At 43.1% G+C, this 23,814-nt stretch overlaps 1 pseudogene; it reads right to left on the bottom strand.

Moving 5' to 3' along the window:
* Nucleotides 1-2: 2 nt before the first annotated feature.
* LOC116091756 lies at nt 3-855 on the bottom strand (annotated as a pseudogene).
* Nucleotides 856-23,814: the final 22,959 nt, after the last annotated feature.

Below are 23,814 nucleotides of genomic sequence, written 5' to 3'. Positions count from 1 at the left end.
GAGAGCTGTGCCTGAAGCAAATTTATTTCCTGTTTCAGCTTCAAGACATGATTTTCTGCTTTTACAGCTCGTTTGGTCATCAGTTCGAGGTTCTGTTCGACTTGCTGGACTACTGACTCGAGGTCGTGGAAGTCACTCTCCTCCTTGATCATCTTCGCCTCCAACTTCCGTTCGAGCGTCCTCACCATTTCTGTTTGAGTTTCAGAGAAGCTCTGAACCTCATTTAGCTTTGTTCTGAGCTTAGAGTTTTCATCTTTCAGTGCTTCATAACTTATCTGCAACGTCCGCAGGTGTCTGTCCCCTAGGGATTCTTCATGAGCCGAAAAGTCTGCGTTAGGACTCCCAGCTGGGGATGCTTGGGGAGATCCTGGAGTCAGTGTCACTCAGCATCCATGGGGGCAAAGACTCAGGACCTGTCAGCTCTGATGTGTTAGAAAAAAAGGAAAGGTAGGTGCCACAGGGCGATGAGTTCTGTGTGGCTCTAGAGGAATGAGTCTGCTCCACAGCAGATGGCAGGTAGGCTCTATTCCATCCATCTTCTTCATCCTCCTCTAGGTTGCTGGCTCTTGTTAGGTCTTCAAAAAATGGCTGCTGATATTCCAGGCCATATCCCATGGGTTGGGAGGCAGGGGAGCTGTGGTCTAGTCCCAGTGGGTGCCTTGAGGCTTCCTTCCGGTAAATTCGGCTGGTGGTCGTATCTTCTTTTGACAGGCTGAGGTTCTTGGTTTTCAAAAACTCTTTGAAGGAGAATGGATTGGCTTCTTCAAGATCTTCAAGTTTGTCACCGTCCGGAACCACAAGGTTCCGCGTCCGTGATAGTGGGGGCGCGCCCTGCCGCCGCGCGTAGCCCAACATCGCCGCGCCCTAGCCCTGCCACGACCCCATGGCCCACAACGCCGTCGCCAGCCCCTGCCTCATCCAGCGCGGCTGGGCTGGAGTCTAACTTCTTGAGTTCTTTGTTATATATTGGATATTAGCCCTCTATCGGTTGTAGGATTGGTAAAGATCTTTTCCCAATCTGTTGCTTGCTGTTTTTGTCCTATTGACAGTGTTCTTTGCCTTACAGAAGCTTTACAGTTTTATGAGGGAGATTTTTATTAAGAAACAAAAAGCACCCGCAAGGCTGAGGGGACCAGTGAGCTAAAGAAGCAAACAAAACTCTTCGAAAACTGACACATTGTGTTTCTTCTCCTCTTTTTCCCTCTTTCTTTCTTTCTTTCTTCCTTCCTTTCTTCCTTCCTTCCTTCCTTTCTTTTTTCTTTCTTTCTCTCTTTCTTCTCTCTCTTCCCTCCTTCTTTCCTTTCTTTCTTTTTCTCTCTTTCTTCCTCTTCTTCTTCCTCCTCCTCCTCTTCTTTTCCTGAAACAGTTTCTCTGTGTAGCCCTTGCTGTTCTGCCGGAACTTGCTTTGTAGACCAGGCTAGCCTCAATGGCACAGAGATCCCCTGTTTTTGCTTTCAGAGTTCTGAGATTAAAGGTGGTACCACCATGACCCAGCAGACACTTTTCTGAGACAGGACCTCTCACTTGCTTAGAGCTCACCAAGTAGGTTAGATTGTTTGACCAGTGAATACCAGAGGTCCCATCTTCACAGGGCTTGGGTCACATGTGTGTGCATTTGTGTGTGTGTGTGTGTGTGTGTGTGAATATGTGTGGTGTGTATACATGTGTGTGTGGTGTGGATGCCTGGGTTTATATGTGTGTATGGTGTGTGTGTGTGTGCTGTATGTGTGTGTGTGTGTGAATATGTATGGTGTGTATACATGTGTGTGTGGTATGGATGTCTGGGTTTATATGTGTGTATGGTGTGTGTGTGTGTGTGTGTGTGTGTGTGTGTGTGTGTGTGTGCTGTATGTGTGTCCTCAACAAACTGGCTCCCTGTAGATGGAGTTACAGACAGGTGTGAACTACCCAATGTAGGCACTGAATAATGAAACTGAGATCCTCTGCAAGAACAGCAAACAGTTTTAATCAATGAACCTTCTCTTCAGCCCTTCTCTTTGCTTCTAAAAACAAGGACTATTTTCTTCTTTATAAAGTTGGCACATTGACAGTACAACTGAGAAGACCAAGACTGGGCCTCATGGTTCATAATCTAAGCTCGACACTCAGTAGGTGAGGCAGGAAGATCAAGAACTGGTAACACTGGACCACTAAGTGAAACTCTGACTCAAAATAAATGAATAAGCAACCAGAAAAGTGTTAAAACACAAAACAATATAACAGAGGAGCTTTGTGGGAGTTTGGTTTTGTTTTTTTTTTTTTTGAGACAGTGTCTCACTGTATAATTCTTTTTTTTTTTTAAGATTTATTTATGTATATGAGTGCACTGTAGCTGTCTTCAGACACACCAGAAGAGGGCATCAGATCCCATTACAGATGGTTGTGAGCCACCATGTGGTTGCTGGGAATTGAACTCAGGACCTCTGGAAGAACAGTCAGTGCTCTTAACCACTGAGCCGTCTCTCCAGCCCCCCACGGGGTAATTCTGGCTGCACTGTGTAATTCTGGCTGAGCTGGAACTTGCTATGAGGGCCAGGTTGCCCTCCAACTTACTGAGATCCCCCTGCCTCTGCCTTTCAAGCACTGGGATTAAAGGATGAACCACCATACCCAGTTTTGGAGGGTTTGTTTGTTTGTTTGTTGAGACAAGTTTCTCTGTGCAGCCCTGGCTGTTCTGGAACTTGCTCTGTAGGCCAGGCTGAACTCATAGAGATCTGCCTGCCTCTGCCTAGGGAATGCTGGAATTAAAGGAGTGCACACCACCATCCAGAGTGAGGCAGACATATTTAAACAGAATCTCTGAAATACCAAAAACCAGAAAAAAATCACATTAACATTTTGATTCCAGATTATACCTATAATCCCAGCACTTGGAAGGACTGGAAAGGAGGACGCAAAGTTCAAGGCCAGCTTGGGCTACATGACAAAACTGTCTCACACAAAACAAAACAAAACAAAACAAAACATCAAGCAAACAAACTCAAAACATAGACAGACAGACAGACAGACAGACAGATAGAACTAGAAAATATCATTCTGAGTGAGGTAACCCAATCGCAAAAGAAAACACATGGTATGCACTCACTGATAAGTGGATATTATCCCCAAAGCTCCAAATAACCAGGATACAATTCACAGACCACATGAAGCTCAATAAGAAGTGTGGGTGCTTTGGTCCTTCTTAGAAGGAGAACAAAATACTCACAGGAGCAAATATGGAGATAAAGTGTAGAGCAGAGACTAAAGGAAAGGCCACCTAGAGACTGTCCCACTCGGGGATTCTTCCCATATACAGTTACCAAACCCAGACACTATTGTGGATGCCAAGAAGTGCATGAAGAAAGGAGCCTGATATGGCTGTCTCCTGAGAGGCCCTGCTAGAGCCTTACAAATACAGAGGCAGATGTTAGCAGCCAACCATTGGACTGAGCTCAGGGTCTCTAATTGAGGGGTTAGAGAAGGGACTGAAGGAGTTGAAGGGGTTTGCAACCCCATAGGAAGAACAACAATATCAACCAACCAGACCCCCCAGAACTCCCAGGGACTAAGCCATCAACAAAGGAGTACATGTCTCCAGCTGCATATGTAGCAGAGGATGGCCTTGTCATACACCAATGGAAGGAGAGGTCCTTGGTCCTACGAAGGCTTGACAGATGCCCCAGTGTAGGGGAATCAAGGGAGGGAAGGTGGGAGTGGGTGGGTGGGTGGAGGAACACCCTCATAGAAGCAGGAGGAGGGAGGAGGTGATAGGATGTTTCTGGAAGGGAGGGAAACCAGGAAAGGGGATAACATTTGAAATGTAAATAAAGAAATTATCCAATAAAAAGTTTTAAAAAAATCTTAAAAAAATAATCCATGTACATAAACACACAGAAAGAATAACAACCAGGGGCATTAGTGTGCCTTAGTAGGAGAGAGCATACCTAGTCAAAGTTCTCAAATATGCAAAGAGGAATGAGAAAAGAAAGGAAGAGGACGGCAATGATTTGTCGTGACATTTTTATAGACACTTCTCAAATGAAGACATACAATGGGTCAGCAGGCATGTGAAACAGTGCTCAACATCCCTGACCATCAAAATCGAAAGCACAGCGAGATGTGATCTCATCTGTCAGAATTGTTATCAGTACAATAGGAAGTACCAAGTGAAATGTTGGTGAAGCTAGGGAGAAATGAGCTTCAACGTGTTGTTTTATGTGTTGTAAGTATATGGAAAACAAAGTGGAGGTTCCACAAAAACAAACAAACAAACAAACAAAAACCCAAAAGCCAAAACAACAACAACAAAAACCCCAAATCAAAACAACAACAACCACGAAACTAAAAACAGAGTCTCCCTCTGATCCTACCACTGAGTAGGTAGCCAAAGGAAATGAACTTAGGATATTGAAGAATCTTTACTTCCCCCTTTACTGAAGTGCAATTTACGGGAACCAAGAGTTCAAATTGGCCTAACTCATGAATGGTTAAAGAAAAGGTGGGGTGTGAGTGTGCGCGTGCACACACACACACACACACACACACACACACACACACACACACACTGGAACACAAGTCAGCCACAGAGAAAGGTTGAAATCCTGTTGTTTGCCATGAGGTGGTTGGACCTGGAGGATATTGTGAAAATGGGAAACAGCAAGCCAGACACAGGATGACAAAGCACAGATGATCTGCCTCATCCGTGAAACATGAAAGAACAGAGTAGAAAGTGGTTCTCAGAGACTGGGGAGGAGAAGGGCTTGAGAAGGGAGTGGTTGGAGGACGGCCAAAGGCATGGAGTCACGGGTAGGAAGAGTAAGGCCTGTGGTTCTACCACACAGCAGAGCGAGCACAGCTATCACTATGTACCTTTGAGTACCCAGAAGAAAGCGCTTTAAATGCTTTCACTACAGAGATAACGCGTGACGTAATGGACATCCTGAGTACTTTGATTTGATCATTGAACAAAGTATCCATGAGTCAAACACCCCATAAATATGTAGAATTATTGCACATATCAGTGATCAAAACAATAACTACTTAACTATCACATACACATCATATATATTTTCCCAGTTAGTTTTCAGATATGTTCATATCTGAATACGTGAATTAGTAGTAAGGATTGAACACAGCCTTATGCTTGCTAGGTCTACCTTGGAGCTCTAGTCTTTTTGTTTTTTTTTTTTCAAAAAAGACTTTTGTTTTGCATTTTTGAGACGGAGTCTCAGGCTGTAGCTCCAGCTGACCTGAACTGACTATATAGACCAAGCTGTTCTTGTACTCAGAGACTCTCTACTCCTGCCTTGGTTTCCTGAGGACTTGGACTAAAGGCATGCAGCACTATTCCTGGCCTGTTTTTTATTTTGAATATGCTTAGCCAATCACGTTTTCAGATTCAGTTGAAAGTTTAAAAATGCACTTTGGAAGGGAAAATGATAATATGTGTCACGACAACAAGAACTCTGATAAAGTTAACTTGGGAGCAGGTGGCAAAGTGGGACAGAAGGCATCTTTGGTCAAGGATGCAAAAGTAGCTACTTGGCCGTTCTCCAAGCCAGAGGCATTTTCCAGAAGCAAGAAAAAGAAGAAGCTAAGGCCAAGCACCTAAGGACAGCATAGCCATTCCCCCTTGCTTCTGCCTCAGCTTTGTACATTTCTGAAGAGAGAGGTTTTTGGGATTATATGACTGGAACTTAGTGTAGTGGTGAACTCGAAGCTCAAGGCTAGCCTGGTCTACACAATGAGTTCCAGGACAACCAGGGCTACAAAATAAAACCTTATCTCAAGTAACAAAATATTCCCCTCAAAATAAAGTCCATCTATGACTGGATAGACTCCCCCTCTTGCTATGATTCCCTCTCTTCTTTGAGCCTTGTGAAGACTTCAGCCTTCAAAACTGCCTCAAGATGAAACATGTGATTCTTTGCGTATGGCATTGACCTAGATTTAGCTTTCCTCAGCAGTTGAAGGTTAAAGACAAGAAGCCAATCTAAAAATAAAGCAACTTCGGTCAATGTTATCCTAGACTTTGGTGTGCTGACTCAAAACACTTAACAAATGGTGTTAACTGAATAGGAAATTTGTGTGCATTTGAGCTCAAATTGCTTTCAAAATTATGTAGAAGTCCTATTGCATACCTAAAAGAATGTTCTATCCTCAAATATCCTGACAATTTTGTTTTGAGAGGTGAATAAATACCATGTAAATTGGGGGACTATTTATCAGGCACCAGATACTGCTCTTAGTGATTTATAAATATATATATTTATTCACACTTTTATTTTCATTAAGCCAAAGCAATTATTTCTTTGGAGTTTGGTATATACTCATGTATACACACATACTTTTATAATTAGCCTAATGTTCTACTCAAAGAACAAACAAAAGAAGGCTTAGGGTGATCTAGAAACTCCAAATCAGAATAGGAATGGTTCTTTGCACAAAGACCTCCACATCTTAGAAAGCGACCATAAGGCATGGAGGGTTCACATTAACCACATGGGCTTACGAAAGCAACTGCTGGGGTTGGAGAGAAGGCTCAGTGGCTAAGAGCATGGACTCTTGAAGAGGACCCAAGTTTGATTCCCAGTATCCACATTATGCAGCTTAAAACCACCTATAACTTCTGCTCCAGGGGAATCTGATGCCTCTGGCCTCCAAGTGCACATACCCACACAGACACATAATTAAAAATAAAAACAAATCATATGTATATCATGCATTGAAAGATGTCTCCTTCCCTTTCCCATTCCTCCTTCCTCAAAGGCATCCATCACTGATTTACATGACTATCTAGAAGCACTTGATATGCTGAGACAGCAATGTTCTCACCCTTCCTCCCTGCTCTCTTCATCATGGAAGTGGAAACATAACATGCAGTGAACATTGTATCTTGTGGTTCTTTTTTCACTTCATACTGTGTCTTGAGGATCCATTGTTTCATTATATCCTTCTGATGTGCCAAATATACAATATATTGATTCAGTTAAAAATGGGCTTCTTAGAGCCAACAGGCTGGGTCATCTAGGAAAAGTACTTGCCACGCAAGTCAGATGATCTGAGTCTGATCTTCTAAACCCATGATGGAATGAGAGAATAGACTCTTGAAAGTTAGCATTTGACCTCCACATATGTGCTTTGATGTATGAACACACACAAACACAACAAGAATAAACTAAAAAGAAAAAACAACAAAAATCAATTTTTTCCTATTATAAACTAAGATGGTTACTGAGAATAGTGCTGCACACCATTATTCCTAGCACTTAGGAGGCAGAGACAGGGGGCTATCTGTGAGTTCAAGGCCAGTATTTTTTACATAGAAGCCTTCCACTTCCACAGTTAGACCTTATCTCAAAAAACCAAACCAAGATAAAATAAAGTGGCTAGAGCTGTTATTAAACACACATCATTTTGTGTGCATGTGGGTGCATTTGTGGAGCAAATTTTGGCAAGTTAACTTTCTGGATCACAGGGCTCATGCACTTTTAATCCTGAAAGAAAGCTGAGATGAGATTCAACACAACTATTTAGCAAGCTCTTGTTTAACAAAGTTACCCTGTTAAATACAGCAACAGTGTCTAGGTTAAAAGGGGTAAGAAAGTTTCTTTCTTGCACTGTCTCAACTCAGTACACATCACAAATGTCTGGAATTTATGGGAAAGTGATCAGGCTCCTTGAGATCTGAGGATCACTTCATAAGCAATGTTGAAGTCAACCCACAGGAACCTATAGCTCCTGGTGAACAGAAACAAGTGACTTGGAGGTTTTGCGGTATGTTTTTTTACCATGACGCCACTGTTTCATATTACAGTGATAATACTTGCTACATCATCATCATCATCATCATCATCATCATCATCATCATCATCATCTTCAACATTGAGGCAGGGTCCCAACTATACAGCCAGAACTGCTCTCAAACTCTCAGTCCTCCTGCCTCAGCCATCTGAGTACTGGCCCTATAGGTGAGTGTCTAGCTCTTATCTGTTGCCAACTGGATGCAATCAGATGCATTTATAAGTATCAGATAATCTTTTACTTATAAAATGACAATTTTTATTTATACTTCATTCATAATTCAACTAATAGTGAATTCATTTCTTGATATTGAGGGAGAATTCCTTATTAACCTTGGGGTTAAGGTTTTCATAAGGAAGATATGCCTGGGGTCAGCGAAACAGAGAGATGGGGGTGAAGGCAGAAGGTGACTGTAACATCAGGGTAGGAGGACAATGAGGGTGGGAATGCAATGACAAAGGTGCAGACCACAAGAACAGTGTTCCATTTTTACAAATTTTCACCGGGCAGTGGTAGCACAGGCCTTTAATAGCAGCACTTGGGAGGCAGAGGCGGTGGATTTCTGAGTTCAAGGCCAGCCTGGTCTATAGAGTGAATTCCAGGACAGCCAGGGATATACAGAGAAACCCTGTCTCGAACCCCCACCCCAAAATTTTTTTTCATGAGGTGGGTATTCCGGTTCCCCAAGTAGAGCAGATCCCTTCAGCCTCAAGGTTGTGCGAAGCAAGCTCTGATATCTTCTTTTCTAAATGTACACACTTGCTCTCACCCATCAGGAACTACAGTTTCCTGTGAGTTGACTTCAAAATTGCTTGTGAGATGACCCTCCCCCATACACCAAAGCTGACCACTTTCCCATAGATTCTAGAGACTCACAATGTATACTGAGTTGAAGCATCCCAAAAAAGAAACCCTTGTATCCCTCTCGGACTAGACACTGTTGCTATACCTCAAAATAGCAACCGAGAGAGACTGAAATGGTAGTGCAATTTAGGACTTGGTACTTGAAGTGGAAATTTCTGGTTGTGTCATATGATGCAGACTCACATGATATTTTGCTAAGACAAGACCCATGAGATGACACTTGATGTTTGGAGAGAGTTTAAGTAGTACTCAACGGACAGTGACAGAGCGCTTGCATAGCTAGCTGTGCAACTCTTTCTTGGGCTCACATCTTTGCTGATCTTCACTTCTTGAGAGAGACACAGCAGAGAACTCCAGGCATTCCAGCTGGTCCTGCTTGCTCTTGCTTACTCATGCTGATTTGGCAGAGGCATGATGGTTTCTGCTGTATTGTGCCACCATGTTTGGTGACACTTTTGAACTGGACAAGATAGGAGGTATCAGTTCAACTCAGTGCTGGTAGGTAAAGGCAAGCTTCTTGCATCACCCAAGTGTCCACGGGAAGCTTCCCTTGCCACTTTTTGTCTTGTACTATAGAAGCACCCTGGAATAACAGAGGTTTAACCTGAGCCTATGACTCAGACCATTATCGCAGTTACTTTGTTTCCTTTGTGTAATTAACTAGATGTCTCTACCCTTCTCTAACTCCTAAGACAAGACTTAGGTAAAAGCTTAACCCCAGCACTCTGAATTCTCGAGGATCTCTGAGCTTGAGACCGGCCTGGTCTACAGAGTAAGTTCCAGGACAGCCAGGGCTACACGGAGAAACCCTTTCTTGACAAATCAAAGACTTAAAGGTAGCATTGAAGTCAGAGTTACTCAAAGAAGGTTTGAGTTTCTCAAACACATGAACAATGCAGAGTGTCTTAATTACTTGTCTTGTTACTGAGACAAAATACTCCTATAGAAGCAGCTTAATCAAGGAGGGGCTTTTCTTCCCTCACTGTTCCAGGGTATAGTCCATCATGGCAGGACAGTCCTAGTAACAGCAGTGTGACAGCTGCTTTCAGGGCATCTCCAGTCAGGAAGCAGAGAGAGAATGGTGGCTCTCAGCTCAGTTTCTTCTTTTTAATTCAGTCTGGGACCCCAGTACCTGGCACATTGCTGTTGATGTTTAGGGTGGTTCTTCCCAACGAATCAACTCAATAACTCCCTAACAGACCCCCCCAGAGCTTTGTCTCCTAGGTGATTCCAATTCCCATCAAGTGGACACCTAACGTCAGTAGGTAAGAACCAAAGACTTTCAGGGGAAGTAGCTCTGGTTACTTGCACAAGACCTACATCCAAGATGAGGCCTATCAACATTCTTTTACGGAGGATGGAGGGAATCATGCGGCTTCAGTCCTCTCTGAGGATCTGCAGACAGTTAGTGGCTGCTAGGGGAAGGAGAGACATTTCTCCCTCAGAGATATAGCCCCCATAGTTGCCCTTCCTCCTTTAAATAACTCCTCATCTATGCTCCTGTAAGCAACCCTAACGAAACTCACTAGGTTACCAGCAAAATAAAAGAAAACATGCAAGTAGAAAGAAGACTAGAGAGGAAGAGGAAAGGATTGTGGAAAGTGGCCATAATAGAAACTCATTGTAATGAAAATATTATAGTGAAACCCTGTAGGCTTAGATTTTTCAAAACCTACTTTAATAAGGGTTTTTACATGCTTTCATCTCCCTTCTAGCCCACCAACTACCAGCAGTAGTGGAAAGGAATGGTTAATAGGACAAAGGAGTATGTAGACCTGTTTAGAAATAGTTCTTTGGAGCAAATCCAATCTGTGTTGTAAGGATATCAGTGGTTCAGATCGCACAAATCAGCACCAGTAGCTCGATCCACAAACACCAGTCACAAATCGGCAATGGCAGTTCAATCCAGAAGAAACCTCGAGGCTCAGGAAGTGGAAGAAGTCACTGGAATACCAGTTCTGTGGTGGCATTTCTTTCTATGAAATCATGACAAAGGATTATCAGCAAAGACTGGCAAGGTGAATCAATACAACAAAGGGCCATCAGTGAAGACCAACATCAGCAAAGCCCAAGGATGACCAGCAAAGAGTGGCAAGGCTAACCAATACCCTAGAGCGTCATTCACTGTCTGCTGGGTTATATGTATAGCCTTTCCAAACACTGCATGTCCTCTCAAGCACCTGCTCTAGCAAACCTCACATGCCCTTGTTTCCAGGCTGCTTCCAGAAAATCACCACGTGTCTGTTCTCAGCAAATATCCCCCCAGTGTCTGCTTCAGCAAAAACATCCTCGCATAAGGAAGCTTCCAGAAAAATATCACGTGACACAACGGAGACTCCAAAGACAGAACCCACTACTATGTATGATTAATACATGCTCCCAAAATACATGAAAAAGAAATTTCAGGGAGATGGGAGAATGCATGGGTCTCTTTCACTAGGACCTAGTGGGTATTTGCGGTCAGCCGGGAGAATCAAGGTAGACTTTGGGCTTTCTAGTGAAAACTGAGGTCTGTATAATGACTCCCATCGCTGGTTGGTTCTAAATGTCACGAGGGGCACAGCTTCACACCACTGGCCTTAGCATATTTGGTAAAAGGAGAAGAGAGCTCAAATCGAAAGGTTCCTGTTAGATTCAATATTAAAGAAGTGTCCCAGAAAAACTCATTTTGAACAATTTTTTTTCTTATTTGCTTGGTTTTGTTTTTTTGTTTTTTTTTTTTTTTTTTTTTTTTTTTTTTTTTTTGTTTTTTGTTTTTTGTTTTGAGACAGAGTCTCACTATGTAGTTGTGGCTGACCTGGAACTCACTGTTAAGCTCATAGAGATCCACCAGCCTCTGCCTCCTAAGTGCTGGGATTAAAGGCATGCACCATTGCACCTAGCCCCATGATGTAATGGTAACGAACCAGGTCTTGTGCAGCAGGTAGCCACGGATGCTGTGGCTTTATGAGTGGGACAGCCATATTATGTCTGGAAGACAGTGCCTTATAGCCATTCTCCCAATCCTCTGGCTCTTCCATTCATTGTGCCCCTTACCTTATGTTTCCTGAGCCTTAGAGAGAGTTTTATATTCCATTTAATGCTATATATAAAGTATTAAGCATTTTTTCTTGTTTCTCAAGACTTACACAAATGAAATTCAGAAAAGTCAGTGATTTTTTTGGAGGGTGGGGGTGGTAGTCTATTGTCCTAATACAGTGGAACATAATGTTCTTGTTTGTTTGGAAAAATGACTGATGAGCAAGCTGTGTCTCCAGTCAACTCAGAGTCTGCATTTTCAGTAGCAGAAAGAGAAACATCCCATTCCTTTTATAGAAAAGCAATCCCCTGAGGTTGTCCCTTAAAAGCTGTTTTGATCCATGCATATTGTTGCTGCCAAATTCTTCAACTCCCAAACTACCATTATGCATTTTCTCCTGGACAGGGCGTTTTAGGATCATCCCAGCTGACCCCATAATAAGGCCATTTATTTCTCCCTGAGATGGAAGATTCATTTATTTTTTCCTTGTTTCTCCTTGGCAATTATCTCTCTTACTACCCATAATCTGCCCAATCTTTTTCAATAACATCCTGTGATTAAAGCCAATTGGCTCATGTTGAAAGCTAGAACATAGTTAACTAGGCACAGAAATATCACCCTTGGATTAAAGCAAGCCAGCTTCCAGGGGGCTGGTGCCTGAGAGGTCTCTGACGGGAAAGAGTGAAGGCTGACCTGACACTAAAATTTAGCTCTGTTGAAGAAAAGAAAAAGCACATGCTCAAAATAGGGTCTGAGGAACATATGGCAATCCTTATGGCAGAGCAAAGGACAGATTTGCCTGCAAATGAGGTCAAAAGACATCTTGTTCATTTTCAGATATTGTCTCAATTATTACACTGGGCAGCATTTCAGAAGATGTTTCAAAAGAAGAAGAATCGGGGAGTCTACAGCAATAATAGCAGTAGCAGCTGTCAGTCAAAGGCAAACACTTGTATTTATTAGCTTACATTGCTCTTTTCATAACTGTTCAGTATAGGCATTATTATTTCAGATATAATCAAGGCTTTATTATTTAGTGTAGCCATTTAAACATTAAATTTAATTTTAATATCTTATGTATAAGTATTTTGCCTATATATGTGTGTGTATATATACATACATACATACACACACATACATATACATATACATATATATATGCATGTGTACCATGTGTGTGCCTGGTGTCCACAAAGGTGAGAAATAGGCATTGAGTCCCCTGGACTGGAGTTAGAGAACTTGTGTGTGTGTGTGTGTGTGTGTGTGTGTGAATGTATATACGTGGGGGGGGTGTTTGAGTGAGTGTGTGTGTGAATGTATATATATGGGGGTGTTTTAGTGAGTGTGTGTGTGTATGAATGTATATATGTGGGGGTGTTTGAGTGTGTGTGTGTATGTGTATACATATACTAGTATAGGTGAATGTATATTTGTATATGTGTGCATGCTGAGTGTGTGTGTATACATATACTAGTGTAGGTGAATGTGTATTTGTATATGTGCGCATGCCGAGTGTTGTTTGTTCTTCTAGGAGATGTCTACTTTGTTTTAAGACGAGGTCTTTTATTTTCCTGGGGCTTATTGATTAAGTCAGGCTAGCTAGCAAACCAAACCCCAGGGATCTGCCTGTCTCTGCCGCCTCTCCAGAGCTGGCATTAAAATTATGAGTCATTTTTGTCTGAGTTTTTGAAACAGGTTCTGGGGTTCAAATTCAAGGCTTTATGCTCAAGCAGCCCCGGAGCCATCCCTCTGACCCTACTGTAGTGTAGATTCTGTGATGAGATTACTTACATCACAGCAACTGTTTCTCATAGCATAATTCTAGATGATGCTTAGTAACAGGGATTGGGAGTAGCTTAGTGGTAAAGAATGTCTGTGCACACACACGCACACACATTTACCTCATCTCCTATATTTAGTCATTTTCTCATTCCTGCAGTATACTGACTATAGAAAGTGTTACTCATAGGGCTGGAAAGAGAACTTAGCAAGTAAAGGAACTTGCCAAACACAAATTGGATGACCCCAGTTCAATTCCAGGAGCTCAGGTAAAGATAGAAGGAGAGAATGAACTCCAGGAAGTTGTCCTCTGACTTATGCAGGTTCACTGTGATATGTCCTGCCCACTTATGCCACATAACTACTCTCTCACTGGTATGTTATACTTATTCTAGGAACTTTCATGCATGTTATTAGACATATATGGCACTTGTTCAGTGTGGTCCTTGATTCCGTCTTTGCTTGTGTGTGTTCTGTTTCCAGCTTTCTTGAAGAAATACCCTTTCAGGGGACAGTTGAATGATTACATCACAAAGAAATCTACCACCTGCTCAGATGCCTGCCTAGGTAACAGGGTGTAATTTGGAAAGAGAGACAAGGAATATGGTCATAAACATCTTCACTATATCACATGAAGCCAGTTCGAGGAAGAAGGCATTGATGGGACATAGGACAGGTACTAAACTTAGTTTGGTGGTTGGCTGGTACATAATTTATCTTCTTTCCTTCTCTTCTATTTCTTTCTTCTTTATGTGTGTGTGTGTGTGTGTGTGTGTGTGTGTGTGTGTGTGTGTGTGTGATGTGTATGTGCACAAATACATGTGGAAGCCACAGGTCAACCTCAGGTGTCTATCTTCAGAGGCCATTTATCTTTCGCTTTCTTCCTTCCTTCCATCCATCCTTCTCTCCTTCCTGTCTTTCTGTCTTTCTTCTTTCTTTTGAAAGAAGGCTCTCGCTATGCAGCTCTGGGTGCCCTAGAACTCATTATGGAGAGCAGGCTGGTCTTGAACTCACAGAGATTAACTGTCTCTGCCCCTCTGAATGTTGGAATTAAAAGTGTACACCATTATCATTGGCTTCAGAAAAGTTCTCTTGATTATATTTTATATTGTAGAATATTGGAAAAAGAAAATATTCTAATATGAAGAAGGAAATACTTTGTGGACTCACCAACACTGTTGAAAATTACTTTGTTTACAGTCCAGTGGAGATAGTGTAGTTAGGATATGCTGTTATCTGAATGTTTTAGTCCCCCTGCCACCCCCAAATTCATATGTTGAAAGCTAATCCATGCTTTCCTTTGAAGATATTTAAGGAGGTTTTGGGAAGGCTAATGTATCAGGAGAATAGCGCCCTAATGGATGATATAGACCAGGAGAATAGTGCCCTAATGGATGATATTAGCACTCTTACAAAGGAGACCCCAGAGAGCTACCTTATGCTCAAGGTCAAGGACCAAATGACAAAGCATAAAGTCATTTATGAAAAATAAATCCTACAGCAGACATCAAATCTGCTTGATCTTGAACACATTGACTTTGAGAACTGTGAGAAGCAGCCCTCCATGGGTTGTAAGCTATTCACTTGTCTTAGTCATGGTTTCTATTCCTGCACAAAACATGATCAAGAGGCAAGTTGGGGAGGAAAGGGTTTATTCAGCTTACATTTCCACATTGCTATTCATCGCTTAAGAAAGTTAGGACTGGAACTCAAGCAGGTCAGGAAGCAAGAGCTGATGCAGAGGCCATGGAGGGATGTTTCTTACTGGCTAGCTTCCCCTGGCTTGTTCAGCTTGCTTTCTTATAGAACCCAAGACTACCAGCCTAGAGATGGTACCATCCACAAGGGGCCCTCAGGCATTTCTTCACCTGAAACTCCTTTCTTTGTGATAACTCCAGCTTGTGTCAAGTTGACACACAAAACCAGCCAGCACACCTCTTTATGTATTTTGGTCACTGCAGCTTGCAGTGTGATCAGAAGTTACTTTTGTGGCTGGTCTGTCTCTGCCCATCTTCCTTCCCATCAACACCATCAGGATATTTCCCAGTGCTCTGACCTTGCTGCATGCCTCCTGTCCTCCACCTCCATACCTGCTCTTTCACATGCCAGCATCTTGTCTCCAGCCCTCCCCTCTCCTCTTTTGCTAGCTTCTTTTATTGTCTTTTGGGTGAACGCCTATTTACACTTCCAGGTTTCTGTCTTAGTCACCTGAAAAGTATCTGTAGATATCCCCTGACCTTGTCTCTCCAGTCTCGACCACTCCCCCTCCATCCTGTTCCTACTCTAGAGCATACAAGGACAGAACCACATTCACAGAAATGCTTGCAGTGCGCATGTACAATCACTCATCAAATGCTTTATTTGCCAGTCACTCAGAGGCACATGAGAGAAACAAAGCAGGAGAGAGATTTTCATTGCTACAGGATGGCTGCAGCTCACCTAGTGTTCAGTTTCTGGAACTCAAGTTGCCAGAGGGTGCGGGAATGGGCATGCTTCTAGAATATTGCACTGTGACGGTTCAACTTCTTTTTCTGATTGCATAGTGTACCATCCCTGCATTGTTGGAAACTCTGTAAGCTACCTAATATCCTCTAGCAGATCTTGTCTTTTTTTTTTTTTAAAGATTTATTCATTATTATAAATGAGTACACTGTAGCTGTCTTTGGACTACCAGAAGAGGGCATCAGATCTCATTATGGATGGTTGTAAGCCACCATGTGGTTGCTGGGATTTGAACTCACGACCTTTGGAAGAGTAGTCAGTGCTCTTGCCCGCTGAGCCATCTCACCAGCCCCGCAGATCTAGTCTTTTACAGATGGTTCTATTGTCTGCAACAACCTCCCCCTTAATTAATTCAGTTATTGGTATCACAGAGAATTGGTCAAGAACATTTTGCAGTTAACAAAATTCTAGGTAGCTCACACCCCTCATATAAAATGTACTGATGTGACTTATATACATCCTATATACATCCTCTTCCTCTCCCCGACCCACTTTCTTGTGGTGCTGGGGATTGAATCCAGAGCCTTGCACATTCTAGGTAAGCAATCTACCACTGAGTACTGCCCCAGCTCCACTAATATTAGTCATACTTAGTGTACCTAATATGAAATAGTATTAGACTATATGGTTTATATTTCTCAGACTTGTGCATATTCAGTAAAGATACAGTTTTTTCTCAAATAGTCTCAGCCAATAGCTGGTTGAATATCTATAGACTCTATAGATGTGAAGGGCCAACTCTACTGCACCCTGACACAGGTTTGAGATCTTAATAAGCCTTGAGTTTTAAATGCTCTGAATGTGATAAATGCTCCATAAATGGATAAGGAGGTGGGTGGACGGATGTCTCACCTAGGGTGGTCTCCAAAGCTGTAGATTCCAAATCAGGAATAGAAGAATCCTTAGTGACAGTAACAGAGATTGAGTTTGAAGAGTGGATGCTGAATAGTAAGGTCACAGGGGAACAGAAAGGAAGCAGAGGCAAACTTGCCAGACAGAGCACAGGGGCAGCTCTCATTACAGTGTGAGGTCATGCTGTGCCTACACACACCATGTTGACTCAATATCTCCAGCAGAAAAATATCTGGTTAATTTCAAAGAAAATAGCTGAGTCTGATGCCTGGCATTGTGGTGACTAAACGCCCAGTGAACTGACAGAATTGTATTGAATGGCCGTGCTGGTGGCACATCAATATACATTCCCAGAGACCCAGCCAAGTAGAAGGGTGTGAATTGGAGATGCGATTGGATGTGAGGAGTGCATTGCAGGGTGAGGGAAGCTGAGCAAGCCCTGAAATGATGGAGGCTGTGTGTATGCACGTGTGCTTGTGCCTGTATGTGTATGTGTGCATGTGTTTCATCTTGTTGCTGGTTTCCTTTCCATTTTCATTGCCAAGTAGATAGATCATCATCACTGGATGTTGTAGGTAAGATATATGCAACCACCCTATTCTCTGACATTAATCATTTATTTCTTTGCCTAGCCTACCATCAATGCTTAGGTCCTCAGGACAGATGGGCTAAAGGATTAGTGGGGAGCCCTTGAGTAACAGTGGTCAGTGGATGACTGAGATCATTCCAAGCACTATCAACAATGTCCCAGCCTCCAGATCTCTTTTGGTTGCAGTGACAGATACTCTGACAAAAAGCAACATGGGGAAGGGGGCGACAGGGGGGAGCCCTTAGCTAGCTTCCAACTCCAAGCTATAGTCTTGTCATTTCAAGAACATCAAGGCCGGGAGTTAAGCTCTTCCATCATCACTTCCACAATCAAGAGTAGTGAGAGAGTGACCACATCATGGTTTGCTGGCTAGCTTTCTCCTCTTTGATACAGTCCAAGATGCCCTGCCTATGGAATGGTGCTGTCTACAATAAGCTAGGTCTGCATCTGCATCAACTAATGGTCGGTCACATTAGACAGGCGGTAGGCCAACCTGACCTAGATAAGTCCAAGACTCTCTTCCCAGGTGGTTCTACATTGTGTCAAGCTGACGTTAAACTAATTAGCAGACCCTGAATAGTCGTTTGGTTAGGACTTCAGCTTTAGTAAGGAGTAAACTGCTTACCCGAAGAAAAATTATCTAGTCCTAATGAAAATCTAACATACAAATGACATGCTGTTCAGTTGCAAATTTTAAAACTTTTTTTTTCTTTTTTGAGACAAGTTCTAGCTGACCTAGAACTTGTTATGTAGACCAATCTGGTCTTGAAATTCACAGGGCTCTCCTTGCCTCTGCTTCCCTAGAGCTGGGGTGAAAAGAGTGCATCACTAAGCTTGGCTGCAAATTTAATCTTTATTTGAATAGTTAACATCTGTCTTAGTCAGGGTTTCTATTCCTGCACAAACATCATGACCAAGAAGCAAGTTGGGGAGGAAAGGGTTTATTTGGCTTACTTCCACATGGCTGTTGATCATCAGAGGAAGTCAGGACTGGAACTCAAGCAGGTCAGGAAGCAGGAGCTAATGCAGAGGCCATGGAGAGATGTTTCTTACTGGCTTGCTTCCCCTGGCTTGCTCAGCCTGCTCTCTTATAGAACCCAAGACTACCAGCCCAGGGATGGCACCACCCACAAGGGGCCCTACCCCCTTGATCACTAATTGAGAAAATGCCCCACGGCTGGACCTCATGGAGGCACTTCCCCAACTGAAGCTCCCTTCTGTGATAACTCCAGCCTGTGTCAAGTTGACACACAAAACTAGCCAGTACAACATCCTATCACCTCCCCTCAGAACGCTTGGGGCCAAGACATATGCTGACATCACAGGAGAAAGGATGACTGAGCACTGGGGTGCTCAAAACCTTTCTAAGTTCAAGACACAGAGCCTCCAACAGAGATCATGTATGTATTTATTTATTTACTTATTCATTTGTTTAGTTAATGTTTATGGGTGTTTTGTCCTTATTTATGCCTGTTTATCTCATGCATATAACAGAAGCATATATGCAAAGGGAAAGGCTAATCCTCTGGAACTGGAGTTATAAACAGTTGTGAGTCACCCTGTAGGTGCTGAGAATCAAACCCAATTCTTTTGGAAGAGCATCTAGACTCTTAACCACTGAACCATCTCCCTGGACCCCCATCCCAGGGTTCTTAATCCAAGAAATACACCAGAATCATCTGTACAACATTTAAAAATAGGCACAGCTTTTATACATTGATCCTTACATGAAGAGATCCAGTAGGTCTGATCACCTGACATTTGAAAAGCCCCTAGAGTATTTTAGATATGCCCCTGCTGGTAGAGAAGCCCTGACTGGAGTGACTTCAGCCCTGAGTCTGAGACTATCCACATACAGGAGACAGCTGTGCAGGGGTGTAAAGTTGGCTATGAGGTTCAGAGGGAGTATGCTCAATGGGAACACACACATGTGCACATGTGAATACACATGCACACACACACGCAGAGAGAGAGAGAGAGAGAGAGAGAGAGAGAGAGAGAGAGAGAGAGAGAGAGAGAGAGAGCAGACTGTAGGCAAGAGATTTCCCAGCAGCCCTTGCAGCCAGAAACCAGTCAAATTACAGGGGGAAATGATATATGCATGTTAACAGTCATTAAAGGGAAAGGAGGGGCATATTCTCTACTTCTTTTTCTCTCTTCATCATCGGGACGCAGGTGTGGGCATTGGATCTGGGCAAAACACCTGAGGATATAGATGCTGTGTATTAAATATGGAAAAGTGACAAGATGGGAGTATTCACAACATCACATTATCTCTGCCAGTTATGAGAAAGATATGATCACTCTTTTTAAGCCAGTTACTTTGATTTTTATAAAGTCACCCTAAAGAGCCTTCTAACCAACACAGTGTTCACTATAAATTCTCTGGATGGCACATCAACTAACCATAAAAGACTGACTTCAAAGAGTGCTCCGTAGAAAGAGCTATGTATGCTTTTATTTGTCAATGATTCTCCTTATGTTTATTCTGGAGTAGCTGCAGAGGCAAGACACAGGTCAAGAATAGGGCATGAAAGTGATGCTCAGTATGAAGGACAATGACCCAGAGGTTTGTTAAAATGCAGATGTAGGGCTATAGAAACGGCTTAGTTAGTAAAGTGCTTACTTCCCAAGCATGATGACAAGAGTTCAGTTCTCAGCACCCACATAATAGTTAGGCATGTATCTGTCATCCTATCTCTGAGAGTAGGGGCAGAGATAGGTAGAGATACCTAGAGTTTGCTGGCTAGCCAGTCTAGAAAAATTGGTGAGATCCGGGTTGAGAAACTTTGCCTCAAAATATAAGGTAGAAAGCAATGGAGGGAGACAGTTGATGCTGTCCTCTGGTCTCCACACATGTGTCTACATGCCTGTATTCACACATGTGCATCCACACAGACACACGTACATACCCTAGGTTCTCCCCTCCGAGATGCCAAATTTTCTAGCCTGGCACAAGCTAGAGACTAGCATTTGATGAGTGCTCCAGGTCCCTCTGGTTATCGGCAGTCCTTGGGCTATGCACTGAGAACAGTATTCTCCGAGTGGAGCCCTCTTCTACTAGTGCTGGACTTGGAAAATTGTGCAGAGAGTAGGCTCAGCGAGCTTCTTAATTACTGCAGAGATGCTGTTGGTGATGGTGCTCAACAATCTAGGAACAGTGTCTTGAAATGGATACTTGGAGATATTTGATGGGACATTCAGTGAGAAGCAGATAGCTGGGGCATTATGAAGCGTTACTCTAGATGGCCTTGAAACTCCACATGCATGCACTAATTGGGCAACAAGACATCATTAAATTATTTGGAGTCATGATTGAAAAATAAATATTTTAAGGGACCAGAGGGCACAACTTAAACGCTTTATCCTTCATGCTCATTTCTTTAGTTCCCAGTGTTGACTGAGGAGTTGGCATAATTGCCAGTGATAAAGATACGCTTGTCTGTGTTTACACTGGGCATGGAATCAGGCTATACACTTCATAAGTCAACCTCGTGGATGTCCCTTCACAGCCTCTGAGACTGAAGCTCCTATCACAGGCAAGTCACAATCAGAAGTCATCGTGACATCAGTTATGGGAACAATTAGGAATACGTTTTCAGCTCAAGGGAGTATACCTGGATTGGGGGTGTATCCCAGCGGTAGAACATGTGATTAGTATGTGTGAGGCCCTGGGTTTGGTCTCAAGTAACACACACACACACACACACACACACACACACACACACACACACACGCACTCGTGCACAATGAAAACCAACTCACAGGATTAATAGCAGAAATTCTAGGAGCATTTGTATGTGTGTGACGATCCTGTGTTCTGGATTGTGAGTGTGTGTGTGTGTGTGTGTGAGGGGGTGGATTATGTGACAGAGCACAGGTCAGAGAAATGTAACAGATTCAGGAAGTTACAATGTCCCCCAGAGGGGGGGGTCATATCTGAAAGTATCACAATTGCATCGTGGGATTAGTGTTAGATCTCATTATGAGTGGTGGTGAGCCACTATGTGGTTGCTGGGATTTGAACTCATGACCTTCAGAAGAACAGTCGGTGCTCTTACCCGCTGAGTCATCTCACCAGCCCCTGGGATTAGTGTTAAAACAGTCCCCACACAATTCTCGTGATGAGCAGGCAGGAGACAGGAGACTGTCAGGTGAAAGTTCTTCAGGTAGGCAGTCCTCTGATGTCAGGAATCTGTCTTGGTGTTAGGAATACAAAGGTGACAGAGGAAAGAATCCCCTTTCTCAGAGGGCTTCCATTCTGGTGGAAAGATTCAGGTTGTGGAGATTAGTAAGAATAAATACCATACAAATGGTTCCTAACTCAACAGTGGTTTGACTTTCTCTCTCTCCCTCTTCTTCCTCCTCTCTGCATCCCACCCCCCCCCAAAAAAAACCCCACCAACTATGTTGTATTTGTGTGTGTGTGTTTATGTCATGCAGACACCAGAGGTCAAAATAATGTGTGTTTCTCTACCATTCTCCAACTTACTTTCTGAGATGTCTGGATCCTGGATCCTGGATCCTGCTTTTCCAATGATTCAGGCTCATTAATTCAGACTCCCTGGAACCCACGCATCTCTGCCCCTGGTGGAGATACTGACTTGTTCTGCTTGCTGTACTAGATTTCTTTTTTAAGCAGGTGCTGGGGATTTGAACTCAGGCCCTCAGGCTTGCATATTAAGTACTTTATTTACTAAACTATCTCCCAGTCCTGCTTTGACTTTTTTTTCTTACCTTAGTTAGAATCTTTATGTTAATAGACCTTTAAAGAACAGTTTTATGTTTTCTGAACCCCCAGTCCCAGGCCTTCTCTGAACCCCCAGTCCCAGGCCTTCTCGCCTACCTCTGCTTTCCCCATCTTGCTCTGGTTTGTCCTTTTCTCTGACTAATGAACCAACGTGGAGACACTATTCTGCGCCAAAGTCCGTAGTGTACATTAGGTTTCAATGCTGGTGGCGAATGTTCTATGGGTTTTTAGTATCGGAATCATTCATATATTTGTTACCCATGTTAATGGATTTCATCATCTGTTTTACTGTCTGTGATGCAAAACCAATGTATACAATAGAAATTGCTCGTGGAGTTTGGCACTGTCTGGCCACATGTGGCCTAATACTTGAGTGAGGCAGGAAGACAGCAGGCAGCAGCGGCTCCAGCGCGCACAGGAACATAAGACCAAGAGGGTTTTAGTTTGGAGGGAATTTGAGTGGCTTGTCTAAAGTCACAGGCTGATGGATAGAAATCATTCTGATTCTGATTTCTGTGAGCCTGGTGTCCCACCCTTGGTGCTATCCTGAGCCATTTCTCAAGGCGTCTTTTTTTCGTTTGTTTGTTTCTTTCTTTCTTGTTTTTCTAGACAGGGTTTCTCTGTGTGTAGCCCTAGCTTTCCTGGAACTTGCTCTGTAGTCTGCCTCGAATGAAGAGATCTGCCTGTCTCTGCTCCTGGGTGCTGGGATTAAAGGTGTGCTCCACCACTGCCTGGCTTCAGGATGCCTCCTTTTCCTGCTCACCTATGACAATAGACATAAAATCTATCACTTCTTGTCTTAATACTGTCTGAGTTATGACTTTTCACATGTTCCTGACCCTCACTTTGTGTGTTGTGTGCACGCATGCACGCACATGTTTGTGTGCATGTGTTGCTTCCAATGTCTTCTTACTCCCCCATCTTCTGGCCTTGAGCTCTTCTGACATACTCAAGGAGGACCCTTGAATTGCATGGCTGTCCCTGTGAGAACAGGTCAATGGCATTGAAAACAGTCTCATGGACTAAACATTCCAGCTCCAGGTGTAGTACTTAAGTGATCACAGATTGAAGGCATGAAGCAGTAGCAGGCATGCTGGGCCCATGTGCTGTGTGGGGCAGTGGTAACTTGTTGGGTTTTGTTCTGTTTTGTCCTGGAATTATCTGAGACCTCAACTAGGAAGACCTGAGTGCCCAGGGCTAACTGGAAGAGTTGGGAACTCCAGTTTTGTTTTGTTTTGTTTTGTTTTGTTTTTTCATCAAGACTGCTAAAGGGCTAGTCTGTTGATTAAAGTAATTCATGTGTGTTTATTCCACATGGCTTTGGGTTTCTTCCCAACATGGTCTCAGGCAGGGAGACTTCTTACATGCATACTCCAGGGCTTCTAAACACCTGTTCCAGGGAGCAAGATGGGAGCTATGTGACCTCTTGTGACCTAGCTTCAGTCACAACACTGCTCCTGACACGCTCTATTGTTCAAAACAACCATCCAGGTTTAAGTAGAAGCGACACAGTCCCACCATCTCAATAGGCACATCAAGTATTTCTGCACAGGCTTTACACCCAGCATGCAAACAAACAGAAAATTGAGAAATTAAACGTAAAAGTTAAAAACTCGCCAGTTTTTATTACACAGGAGTCTCTAAAGCATCTCCCACAATTTTCCATACAAAGATCTT

Source organism: Mastomys coucha, unplaced genomic scaffold (genome assembly GCF_008632895.1).
Source record: "Mastomys coucha isolate ucsf_1 unplaced genomic scaffold, UCSF_Mcou_1 pScaffold15, whole genome shotgun sequence".
In the NCBI taxonomy this organism is placed as follows: Eukaryota; Metazoa; Chordata; class Mammalia; order Rodentia; family Muridae; genus Mastomys; species Mastomys coucha.
This window is presented reverse-complemented; position numbering and strand designations above follow the sequence as displayed.